This window comes from Engystomops pustulosus, chromosome 2 (genome assembly GCF_040894005.1).
Source record: "Engystomops pustulosus chromosome 2, aEngPut4.maternal, whole genome shotgun sequence".
Lineage (NCBI taxonomy): Eukaryota > Metazoa > Chordata > Amphibia > Anura > Leptodactylidae > Engystomops > Engystomops pustulosus.
The window spans coordinates 11,918,858-11,932,199 of NC_092412.1; the positions used below are offsets into that span (position 1 = coordinate 11,918,858).

A 13,342-nucleotide genomic window follows, 5' to 3' on the forward strand; every position below is an offset into this window, starting at 1 on the left:
GTTCTAGGATCTTCTGCTCATGTATCAGTGAATGAGGTGGAGGCTCGGTGATGGGGCTCTGGGTCCATCCTCCTGACACACGGGGGGTCACACACTCACCAGACGACTTCTTCACTACTGTGTAATCCTGTGTATGGGGAGACACTGATCACTACATAGATCCTAAGAATCCTTCACCTCTCCAGTCATTTCCCGCTGTTATTCCTAGAGATAAGAGCCGTGTCCTGGGAGACTCTCACCTCTCCGGTTATCAAGGAGATCATCTCCAGGGTGAGCTCCAGGATCCTGGCCGCCATCTGCTCTCTGTCCTTCTCCCGGATCCCTGGTGGATCATTGATGGAAAGGATCATCTTTAGGAGAAACCTCTGGGAGTCCTGGATCTATAGAACCTGAGGAAACATGAGAAGAACTAAGAGCAAACTCTATATGAAGCAATTGTGTCCATGACATGTGTGATGTGCCAGATGGGGATTCTCCAGACACTGGAGGGGAGGTCACTGGACTGAGGGAGGAGTGATGGCGCTGGACTGTGCCGCTCCTCACTAATAGCACATACTGGACCCCACATGGAGAAGAAACATTAATATAATAGAATTATAGAATATAATGAGATGTGGGAGGAGCCGGTTCTATGTGTAGGGGAATCACACATCAATAGTAGGTACAAAAAACCGGGTTGTAGTAAGACGCGCTGTCCGGTGAGTAGTTGATACGACACAGATTTTCTTTAGATAGAACACTCTTTTATTTGTATAGGTATTGGACTACGCGTTTCGGGGGTGGTCCACCCCCTTCATCAGGTCCGTAAACAAATGCTATATAAAATTAGTACAATAAAATTAAATCAGTACGTAAATAAATAAAAATTAGTAAAAATTGCGTTAATGTTTGTGCAGGTGTGTGGATGGTGGTATACATACACAAACAATTGAATGTTTATACACACACAGTTAGCATGATTAGTTACAATTAAAATATTACTGGATTAGCATAAAAAATAACAACATGATTTAGTTTTTAATAAAAAACGGTCTGTAGATAGTAGATAAATGAATTGATAAATTAGTTAATATAAATAAGAAATGTCTATGCTGTACATAACAGTATAAATCCTGGTGTGAGGTGTCATGCATGTGAAGAAATGCATCCTGTGATTAGCTGAGGATTGGTGGAGAAATGTGGAGGAATGTAAGGGGGTAAATAGATGATGGATTACCTTTAGGGCTTTGTAGATAAGCGGAGTGCCGTCAAGTGGCTACTTAGAGTTTTTTCGGAGCTGAATAGAATGGAAATGAGGATACGTTAAAACGGGAAGGAAATGGGAACGTTAGTGGATGGCAGAAAGATACTTACTGTGTTGGGAGTAGCTTGCCTGACGCGCCACGCTTGTAGTGTGCGTGACGTGTTGTTTGGGGGAGCTTATATGCGCGCGGGGAGAGAAGTGAAACTAGGCGCATGCGCAGTAGGTGAAAGTGTCGCACGGGACTCGAGGGGAAGATGGGACTTGAACATATGTTCATGTAGACTTACCTTCAATTCCATCCAACAACAACATATGTTCATCTTCCCCTGGGTGGGCTTACCTTGTCTACCTTCTGTCACTTCTGGTTCACTGGTTGGACGGACCGGGTAAGGCTACATTCACACTACAGTATGGGGGACGTATATACGGCCGACGTATATGCGGCCGATATACGTCCCCCATACACTTCTATGGGCTCACAGCCCTGTACGGGAGCGGTACGGTGCAGCACACGTGCGGCACCGTACCGCTCCGTAGCCCGGGGAAAGATAGGACATGTCCTATCTTTTCCCGTATTACGGCGCCGTGCGCCATTACTTTATATGGAGAGGGGCGGGGGTGAGCTGCGCTCACCTCCTCCTCCTCTCCCCGCGCTGCCATGTGCCCGCCGTACTACGGTGCGGCGGGCTCACGGCAGTGTGAATTTAGCCTAAGACTGTCTCTGTGTTATGTATTTGCCACTGTTGTTCACTGTAACCTAAGCTCAGAGTTTTTGGCAAAGAACCACTTTGTAAGGTGATGGACAGAGTCTGGACAGAGACTGGACAGAGACTGACGGATGGTCAGACAGTCTGTGATGTTAGCTGAACCAGTGAGACGGGAAGTAGTAACCCTTAGATGTCTGCAATGCTAGAGTGGTAGATATTCTGTTGTGGTAGTCGGATTATCATAGTGTCTGGGATACTGTTTGTTTGGGACTGGTTTTTCCCATAGATTGTGACAGAGTTCAGATTGCGGAGACCCGCCCTGATCAGGTGAGCGCTAGACTTTCTTCGGGAGTCTGAGCGGTCTCGTGTGGCTGTGAGAACTAGTGGAGGACAGCAGCATGTTTTAGTCTCTGGAAGACAGTGACTTGGTATAGAGTCAGTCTAGTCAGGCAGTGGCTTGGTGTAGCGTCCTTTGTGAGATATTCTCTGGTAGCTAGTTTCTTTGTTTGTCAATAAATCGAGATGTTGGCATCCGCTGAATCTTTGGGGATGTGTCCCTGTAACGGTATCGTAGTTGTAGATACAGAGAGCACAGCAGAGTGAATTGGAATTGAGCCAAGTGCGTTGCATTGCAGACATAGGCAAGAAGGAAGATTGTGTCCCACATGAAGGGGAAAGATGCACAGAGACAGAAGGTTGTTGAGTTCAGTAGGAATGATGGAAAAGTGCAAGTTGACATGATCGGACATAAGGGCTGGTAGTTTTGGGTTTGAAGTAAAAAGTATTGAAGGTTTGAAGGTTTTGGGATGTGTCAGATGATTTGATGATTGTACAAGTGATCAGATTTGCAAAACAGACACTTAGAGCCTCTTACTGATGGACGGACCAGGACAGAGTGACAGGAATCCTTCAGAGTGCCCAATGAAGAAAGAGACAGGCGATAAGGGACATTTCAAAGTTTTTGATGTGGAAAGAATTTGAGGAAAAAGAGATTTAATTATATTTTCCTTGGAGTGAAAAATGGCCCCTGTAACCCAGACTCCACCCCTGTAGCTGGTGGTTAGAGAAGATGACACGCCCTACCATTCTTCAGTGGCGGCCATCTTAAGTCAGTTTATTTTTCAGTGGCGGCCATTTTAAGTTATATTCCCTTCAAGTCGATGAAAGTTGATTGCTGTTGGCAACCATAAAAGCTGTTGTGGGGCTTTGTAGGATAACAGCTGACCATGCTTGGGGCGTCCTGCCACACGTTTGAAAAAATGCCGGCTGGTGATTTTTGTTCACCTTTTCGGACGTCTGCTAGGGGTCTTGGAGTGAGGGATGTTGTTTGTTTGAGTATTATTAGAGAAAAATTACTATAAAAAGTGTTACAATGTCTCCGGTACCTGCTTTCTGGCATTTAAGGGGTTAACAAGAGGGTGGGGGCTGTTGGAGCTGCGTTTTGTTTTGTGAAGAACTGACATGTGCTGTGTCTGTCTTATCTACGAGAGAGACGATAGTGACCTTGATGTTCACGGAAAACTGAATTTCTCCATACTGAGTTGCTTGGAATCTGTGTTCTGTTATCTCGTGGTTTACAGGCTAGTGAGAACATTTACATTTGGGAGGGGCAGATCGCTGCGTTTAGACTTCTCCCTGACAATTTAAAAAAGACTTGAAGGAATTTATTTGATTGTGGAACAAGAATACAGTATGATGTGATGTCCTCCTGTGTAACCCATGAACAGACTAAGAAAGAATGAGCCCCCCAACTGTATTACAGAGCCTATGACTGACTTTTGTTCCTTTTTGATTAAAAACCATCTTAAGTGTACCTGGATTTTATTGAGACATTGGAGTCTGGCCAGAACTTTATAGGTAGCACAGAACACTGGGCTGGAGATGTGGTGGAGGGACTCTGACACATTGACGTAAAGAGGGAATAGAGGAGGTTTCACAGACCCCGCCGAAGTGAGATTGACAACATCTCCGGAAGTCTCAACCGACCAACCCAAGTGGGCGTTGCGGGGAGGAGACATTACTGTAGTGAGTGGCGGAGACGGCCCCCACAGGGCAGGACAAGGGGTGGTTACGGACAAGGATGTTAGCGAGAACAGTCCCCCTCCTGAACGGCCCCCCCAAACAGAGTTATCACCTTTCATTGTAGAACTCTCCCCTGCTAGTCCGATGATGATTTTAGCCCATTCCTGGTCAAGAAAAGACTCAGAAAGAACAGCCGGATACATGTAGCATGGTCCATGACCTCTAAGCTGCCAATGAGTGTACTGAAGTCCAGTGGTCCCTAGCCCAAACTGGCAGCAGTCCCTGAGAGTGACATATTATTGACTGTTATTGATTTGGCAAATGTTTTCCTCTCTGTGCCCCTACATGAAGATTGCCAGTACCTATTTGCCTTTACCAGTGTAGTATTCCAGTATATCTGATGTAGATTCCCACAAGGGGGGTAAAGCTCACCCAGCCAATACCCCACGGCCCTACAGGGAGTAGACTGGCAGACTGCCCCTTACTGGATGTTCTCCTTTTCAGTATGCGGAGGACCTACTGTTTTTGTTTGCCAGGATGCATTTATTGACCTTATGTGTTTTCTGTTCCAGAAGGGTTGCAAAGTTTCCTGAGACAAACTCCAGTACTGCCAGGAGAAGGTGGTCTTCCTAGGCCACCGCTTCTCAGCCACAGGCAGATACCTGATAGAGGAAAGAAAGCTGGCAAATCCTGTCTTCCCTGGCCCTAGGCACATCCTATTGGATAAGACCTTTTATTTTATTTTGCACGGAGTATCTAGGAGACAGGTGTCTTAGCCCAGGAACGTGGTGGCCTCCCCAGTGACCTACTCTTAGGCCCGGTTAGACTCAGTCGTGTGGGGAGCCCCTCATGTGTTAGTAGCTGCAGCCAGCAATCTGCTCAGCAAGGCCAGTGAGTTATCCTAAGAGACCCTAGATCACTCAGTTACAGTGCAAACCCCACATACCTTGCACAGTGTCCTCACCCAAGTACAGCCCAAGCATCTGAGCAAAGGCCAGACAACTCAGACTCCAGTGTGCACTCCTGATGCCTCAGGGCACACTCATAAGGTGCACAGCTCTGAATCCTTCATTCTGTCACCAGTCTTCCAGGATTCAGAGAGGGGGGGGGGGGAGAGAAGGGTGATTAATGCAGATGTTGAGTTCTTTCTCATAGATGGCTCCAGGTCTGCAGGAGAAGACAGACGGTTCTATGCTGGATATACAGTGGTCAGTGGCGCACATGAGGTAGTACAAGCAGAACCACTCCCTCCACACAGGTCAGCGCAGGAGGTGAAGTGACGGCACTCAGGGAAGCGCTACAGCTGGTGGAAGGTAAAAGGGCAAACATCTATACTCAAGGTATAGTCCTGGGGTCTAAACACGACTATGAACCCTTATGGAAGGCTAGAGATTTCCTCACCTCTGCAGGGACCCCCTTTAAGCATGGCACGCTGGTTAAAGAGCTCATGGATGCTCTCTTACTTCCACAAGAGGTGAGGATAATAAAAGTAAAAGCACACACAATTTGGTAACTCCACAAGCCAAGGGCAAGTATGTGGCTGACGGGATGGCAAAGGCAGCTGCACAGATGGAGCCCGGAGACTGTCCTGAAGTCTCAGCCGTGAGTTCTGAGCTAAAAGTTTGTTCCACAGGTGTTCCAGTCCCTGGTGGCCCGAGTGTCATCAGAAGTGAAGGAAGAGTGGAGGAAAGCTGGAGCCCAGATGCCGATGAGACCTGGATGCTGGGAGAGAGGGTGTGCCTGCCCAGAGCCCTGCACCCGACAGTAAGTCAAGTAACCCACGGACACACACACACACACATACAAAATGGCCATGCTAGTGCTCATAAACTGCAAGTGGTTTGCCCGGGCATTACTACCCCTGTCACTAGACTAGTGAAAGCTTTTATAGTCTGTGCCCGCCACAACCCGGGTAAGGTGGTAAAGACCCCACGGAAGGTGACACCCAAGCTGCTGTATCCCTTCCAAAGACTGCAGATGGATTTTATCCAGCTACGAAAAGTGGTGCGTAGGAGTACGTGCTTGTGTGCATTGATCTCTTTCCAGGGTGGCCAGAAGCTTCTCCCATGACCAAGGCTACTGCCAGAGCCGCAGCCAAGAAGGTGGTGAGTGAGATTTTTCTGCAGGTTTGGACTCCCAGAGACCATAGAGTCCGGTCGCAGAACCCACTTCACTGGACAGGTAAAGACCTGAAACCTTGTCCCTCCTGGGTATAGAACAGACCCTGCACACCCCATACCCTTCCCAAGTTGGTGGTGCGTTAGAGATACTTTATATGGCACTCTTAAGTTAGAGATCCGGGAGGCCATGGAAGACACAGGGAAACCATGGCACGAGTGCTTTCCTGCTGCCCACCATTCAGTTAGGACCACACCCACCAGAAAGATGGGATTGTCCCCCCCTTTGAAGTACTTTTTGGCTGTGCACCCAGGCAAGGCCCCTACTTCCCACAGACCCTATAGCTGATGGCAGGAAACCAGGTGGAACATGCCACACAGTTGAGCCAGGCCTTGGAAAAGGTCCGCAAAAGTGTTCCGGATTCCTTTTTCAGATGCAGACACAGACCTCAGGACGCATAACCTGAAGCCTGGAGACTACGTGGTGGTAAAGAGACACCAGGGAGAGAGTCTGGAGCCTCACTACAATGGTCCTTTCCAAGTCCTGCTGACCAGTGCCACGTCTGTGAAGCTAGAGGGAAGTCAGCACGCTGCCACGCTTTCTATTCCATGCTTACTTATACTTCTTGCTAGCTGGTCTCTTCTGACTGACTGTATGCTCAGGGACACCCCAACCATGACTATCACTGTATCTATAGGGCTGACCAGGATGCCCCCAGGTAGGAGACTTTACCTACGGTTGGTGCAATAAGACAATGACCTTCTTTAACATTGACAGCACAGGTAACCCTGTATTAGCAGTGTCTGATGTGTACAGGATTTGTGGGGATAGGAGAGTCAGGTCAGGCCTAGAGGCTGGGAAGGTGAGTGCACGGTGATAAAACTTGTGTATTCCTTCCTCGTGATCCCCAGGGATAAGTTTGATCAGACACATAAGAAAAGGTAGAGAATCCCAAAGGATTCTGAAGGTCTGAGAGAAGCACCTAGATGACAATGTTTATATAGATACAGTGGGAGCGCCAAGGGGGGTCCCAGATGAGTACAAGGCCCACAATCAGACATGGGCAGGTCTAGAGTCCATTATTCCCCAGAGAGCTATGAGTAAAGATGTTGGTTGGGTTATAACTGGTTTTATTGTAATCAACAGAGATTTGTGAATTATATCCGAGATGCTTCCCAGAACCGCATGGCTTTGGACATGATCCTTGCTGAGAAGGGAGGAGTCTGTAAGATGGTGGGAGTGGCCTGTCGCATATATATCCCAGATGACATCGCCCCCTATGGATCCATTACCCATGCTTGTGAAAAGATTGAAGGACTGTCCAGGGAACTCAAGAGAAACTCTGGGAGGGACACTTTGTCCTTCACTTTGTAGTTGGGGGATTGGAAGGGTTTCCTGTAAGTGGGGGTGATATTGGGGATTGTGATTTTGCTCTCGTCACTTATTGCGTGCTGTGTGGTCCCCCTCATCAAGTCCACCATGTCCCAGATGGCCGTCCAAGCGGTAAGAACCACGACAGGAGAAGTGCCCGGAGCGGAGGATGATGCTGCCTGTGTACAGACCTATGAACTATGGGGACTCAGTGATGTGATGTGAGTGTGCAGACCTGTAACCCCTGAGTGACTGGCCTCCAGGGGATCTGGTGAAGAGGTAACTAGTCCAGCAGGTACGGGCTTAGCCTACCTGTGGGTACCTGGAGCTTGAGGAGGTTGCTCAGGATGGAGTTACAGGCCAGCAAAGCTCAAAGGGGGGAATTGTTAAGGAGGTCGCACTGGTTTCAGACGCCATCTTGACTACTGTCCGCCATCTTAGATACAGCGGCCACCTTGGGGGGGGGGGGGTATGCTTCCCTTTTAGAACCTATAGAGTTAAATGTTTTAATTCAGCTATTTATCTCATTTAAACTGTTGTTTGCCTTTTTCACAATATCCTTGGCATTTCTTACCGTCCTTCGGGCCTCTGTATTCTTGTTATTTATTTTGGTTATGAAGAAGCTTCTAGGAGCCATTGTGTAGATAAGCATGGCTGTAAACAAGGCCTGGTCATTTCTCCCAGAATGTGCTGGTACAAAAACATAATGGCCAATAGAATCTAAGTGCCTTATCAACATCCCAAATGCTGATCTCTATGTGTTATAATATAGCGGTATCTGTTTGAAATAAACAGTGTGATTTGAGTGCATCGGAAGACCGACTGTGTCTTGCATTTACTCTGTCAGCTCGCTGCCGGCAGCTATCTCATCCTCCCTCAAAGGGTTAATTAGGACTCACCTTACAAAAGTCAAGAGGGCTGTTGGGGCCCTGCATAAAAATCCCTGACAGTGCGCTCCTGGAGCATGCTGGGAGTTGTAGTCCCTCCATACAGTGTGTGCCCTCCTGGAGCATGCTGGGAGTTGTAGTCCCTCCATATAGTGTATGTGCTCTTGGAGCATGCTGGGAGTTGTAGTCCCTCCATATAGTGTATGTGCTCTTGGAGCATGCTGGGAGTTGTAGTCCCTCCATATAGTGTGTGTGCTCCTGGAGCATGCTGGGAGTTGTAGTCCCTCCATATAGTGTGTGTGCTCTTGGAGCATGCTGGGAGTTGTAGTCCCTCCATATAGTGTGTGCCCTCCTGGAGCATGCTGGGAGTTGTAGTCCCTCCATATAGTGTATGTGCTCTTGGAGCATGCTGGGAGTTGTAGTCCCTCCATATAGTGTGTGTGCTCCAGGAGCATGCTGGGAGTTGTAGTCCCTCCATATAGTGTATGTGCTCTTGGAGCATGCTGGGAGTTGTAGTCCCTCCATATAGTGTATGTGCTCTTGGAGCATGCTGGGAGTTGTAGTCCCTCCATATAGTGTGTGCTGCTGGAGCATGCTGGGAGTTGTAGTCCCTCCATATAGTGTGTGCGCTCCTGGAGCATGCTGGGAGTTGTAGTCCCTCCATATAGTGTATGTGCTCTTGGAGCATGCTGGGAGTTGTAGTCCCTCCATATAGTGTGTGTGCTCCTGGAGCATGCTGGGAGTTGTAGTCCCTCCATATAGTGTATGTGCTCTTGGAGCATGCTGGGAGTTGTAGTCCCTCCATATAGTGTATGTGCTCTTGGAGCATGCTGGGAGTTGTAGTCCCTCCATATAGTGTATGTGCTCTTGGAGCATGCTGGGAGTTGTAGTCCCTCCATATAGTGTATGTGCTCTTGGAGCATGCTGGGAGTTGTAGTCCCTCCATATAGTGTATGTGCTCTTGGAGCATGCTGGGAGTTGTAGTCCCTCCATATAGTGTGTGTGCTCCTGGAGCATGCTGGGAGTTGTAGTCCCTCCATATAGTGTATGTGCTCTTGGAGCATGCTGGGAGTTGTAGTCCCTCCATATAGTGTGTGCCCTCCTGGAGCATGCTGGGAGTTGTAGTCCCTCCATATGGTGTGTGTGCTCCTGGTGCTTGCTGGGAGTTGTAGTCCCTCCATATAGTGTGTGTGCTCCTGGTGCTTGCTGGGAGTTGTAGTCCCTCCATATAGTGTGTGCCCTCCTGGAGCATGCTGGGAGTTGTAGTCCCTCCATATAGTGTGTGTGCTCCTGGAGCATGCTGGGGGTCGTAGTCCCTCCATACAGTGTGTGCGCTCCTGCAGCATGCTGGGAGTTGTAGTCCCTCCATATAGTGTGTGAGCTCCTGGAGCATGCTGGGAGTTGTAGTCCCTCCATATAGTGTGTGTGCTCCTGGAGCATGCTGGGGGTCGTAGTCCCTCCATACAGTGTGTGCGCTCCTGCAGCATGCTGGGAGTTGTAGTCCCTCCATATAGTGTGTGAGCTCCTGGAGCATGCTGGGAGTTGTAGTCCCCCCTCTGGTCACTTACCTCTTCTCTCCTCAGTGCAGAACACTCCCTACCTCACACACGTCTCCTGCTCAGTATGCACTAGTCGTGTGACCCGGGGAGTGTGATGTCACTGAGGGGGTGGGCCCCTTGTAGGGTAGAAGTGGTGGATGGAGGACCTGTGATGATGTCATAGATCATGTGATCAGTGTAGGCGGGGCAGGATTAGGACGAGTGATGGGGATTTACTTCCCAACATTTCATGAAGAGAAAAAGGGACACAATTTCCTTTTAACCCCTTAAGGACGCAGCCATTTTGTAGCTTAAGGCTCAGTCCCATTTTTTGGATTCTGACTTGTGTCGCTTTTTATGGTTATAACTTTTGAACACTGTTACTTATCACAGCGATTCTGAGATGGTTTTTCCCCACATGTAGTTCTTCATTTAGGCCCCTTCCGCACTTGCGTTTTTCACGTGCGTGTTCTGCAGATGCTTTTGACGCACAGAACTTGCATTGCACTCTGACCCATTGTTTGTAATCAATAGGCTTTTTCAGACTTGCATGTTTTTAACGCACGTTTAAATCTCGGCATGCTCTACTTTTACAAGTCACACGTGTGAAAAACGCACCATACAAGTCTATGGAGACTCATCAAAAACGCATCGCACTCTGAGGCACACACAAGTGCACTGACTGACTGACTGAAAACTGATTGAATCTGATGCAAAATGTCAATTCTTCACTGACCAAACCCTGATCAGACTCTGACATGATCTGCAACGCAAGTGCGGAAGGGGCCTTAGTGGTAAATGTTTGATGATAAGTTTTGTGATAATTTTTTTTGAAAAATTTGCCATTTTCAAAATTCTAAATAATTGCTTTTTCAGGCAGATAGATTTACCACCTAAATAAGTTGCAGAATAACATTTCCCATACGTCTGCTTTACATTTTCATCATTTTTGAAATGTCTGGAAAATGTATTTTGATGTCACGCGGCTTACAAATCGAATATCGGTTTTCTGTAATTTCAGAATTTACTATTTTGGGGATTGTTAGCTATTTTTATCTTAGGCTGAAACCCCCCATTGCAGGGTGACTTTCAAATTAACTCTTTCATGGCTGCCCCGTAATCGGGAGAGAGAGAACAAACCTAGACACATCAGTCTCATCAGTGAATGTGGAAATCTTCTCCCAGTTTATTCATCTCAGCTGCATATATCAAAGAAGATATCCCGCGCCGCGGTGCGTCTCCTCTGTGCGCCGGTTTGTATACAGGGGCACACAGGGAGCTTCCTGCCGGTCGGAAGCTCCCATGCGCACCATCTCTCAGCGCTTACAACGCTGAGAGATAGGGACGCATGGGAGGAGCCGGACACATCGCGGACCGGAAGCTCCCTGTGCGCGGCTTCTGTGCCCCTGTAAACAAACAGGGCCACGGATCGAAGGGACCGCCGCGCGGGACATCGGCGACGCCAGAGGAGGTAAGTACATGTTTGTTATGTTTAACTAGCCCACCCCAGCCCGGCCCTCAGTAATTTTTAACCCCTTAGTGACATGGCCTGAAAAGGCTCTTGTGGCCGGGCATTTTTAGTGAATTTTCATATGCACCGGTTTAAGGGCCATAACTTTTTTTGTGGCATGCTACTGCAACATCCCCCACCGGGGCCTAACCTTTCAGGGGAGGCCTGGAGACAGCCGGGGCCCGCGGTACCGGAGTGGCTGGCGGTTGCGGCCTAAGCACGCTATTGTCACGGTGCTTGGTACAGGGGAACCGGAGGGCTGTCCTACAGCCTGGCAGGTCTCCAGCAGGGTGGTGTTGGCAAGAAAATGATATGGGAGAGGCTGCTATAGCGGATCTCCCTGGGGCAACCCTTTGGTGTCCGGAGTGTGAGTCTCTGGGTGATGGACAGGGTGCCGGTGATGAAGGCAGCCGTATAGCAGGGACCAGACGGAGACAGAAGTTGGAGAAAACAACTTACAGTTCTTTTATTTCAACCGGCAGGAACTGCAGCAACGTGCCTTTAAACAAGTAGATGGAGTGCTGAGATGTGAGTTGGAGGGAGCCTCAGGAGATAGTTCACCAGCCTGGATGTAGAGGGCAGGCTGGGAGGCAGCTGTGTCCTAATAGGAAGCTTCAGCTTGTCCTGTAGGGCTTCTGGTATCACCTTTAAAGGTAAGATGATACCCCTTTTCCTCACTACACTAACTCTGGTCTGATGCTCCACTCTTCAGAGGCAGGGGCTAGGCTCTTCCTGCTCTGGTATGGGCTAGACAGAGATTACTCACTCACTCACTGATCTCTAGGATTCTCCTACACTGGAACCTCTCTAGAATCTGAGACCTGGCTAAAAAAGCTCCAGAACATTCCTGGCCAGGGGGTTTTATTACTTCCCCCTCCTGGTCAGGTGGTGGCTGCTCCTCCAATCACATCTCAGCTTACAGGGACAGGATGTAACACAGACATTGGTTTACATAATTACATCACAAATTAACTTCTGCCTTGCCAGGCAGGATTAACCACTGCAATTTCCCCTTGATCCTATAAGGACCATGTAGTGTAATGTTATTCTACATGCAGGTGGGACGTATTCGCAAACACTACCTCGCCATTGCATCGGCGAGGGTGTTGCATACCCCGGGGGCAATTGAAAGAGCCGCCCTCGGCTCGACTACAGATGGCTTTGGGGCACAGAGGGGGCTAAGGACACTTCTGAGAAGTGCAGGCTATGTGAGGTGTAGGGACAAACCGCCCATGGTCCTGGAGACAGGCACCTGGGTTGGTGTCGGACTAAGACAAAACATGTAGCTGTATGACAGTTGGTCGCTGACGCCATTAAACCGAACTGTACAGTAGGAAAGGTGTGGTGTCATGTCCTGTAATCCACTCCTTGCACCAAGGCCTGTATATTTGTTCTGTCAACGCTTCTTCCCTGGCGGCAACTATATAAGGTGTCTATCTGCATTGCGTTAGCATATGCGACACGAGTACCTCCTGACTGGCATCCTTACCCATGTATGGGTGGCATCCAGGTGCTAGCTCTGTAACACCCCCGGTCCCCTAAAGACCCGCAGTTTACGGACTACCCCCATGTGCAAACCTCAGTTTGAGGGATCAGGTAGCGGTCAGTGTTTTACATAAAAAGACGGTCCGACACAGCCACACTACAACCTGTAAAGCCTATAAAAGGGTTAATGCATACTACTGGCAGATACGACAGTGTGCAAAACATAAGAGAAACTCACATTGGCTTAAGAGCCCAATGGGTACACATCTTATAACATCACGTTACAGAGGTAGGTAGGCTACTCAGGGTAGCACGGTAGTAAATGTCTCTTTTCCTGCAAAGGAAAGGCATAGAAGTGCATGCATAATGTCCGTACCTAAAAAGGAAGGCATTAAGTGCAAAATGATAATAAATAAAGTAGCAACTTTTCCTTGAGGTTGGCCAAAGTCTCTCAGAAGGTC

General features: G+C 48.5%; 1 protein-coding gene and 1 long non-coding RNA gene across 2 annotated transcripts in view; one reads left to right on the plus strand and one right to left on the minus strand.

The window, feature by feature from the left end:
* Positions 1-13,342, plus strand: part of LOC140119804 (uncharacterized) — a 340,011-nt gene that overhangs the window by 52,388 nt on the left and 274,281 nt on the right. The window lies entirely within an intron of this gene.
* On the minus strand, positions 244-9,998 carry LOC140119982 (uncharacterized). The gene is made up of 3 exons (XR_011853429.1): positions 9,917-9,998; positions 1,217-1,276; positions 244-389 (listed from the first exon to the last, which is right to left on the minus strand). It is a non-coding gene; the product is annotated as an uncharacterized lncRNA (long non-coding RNA).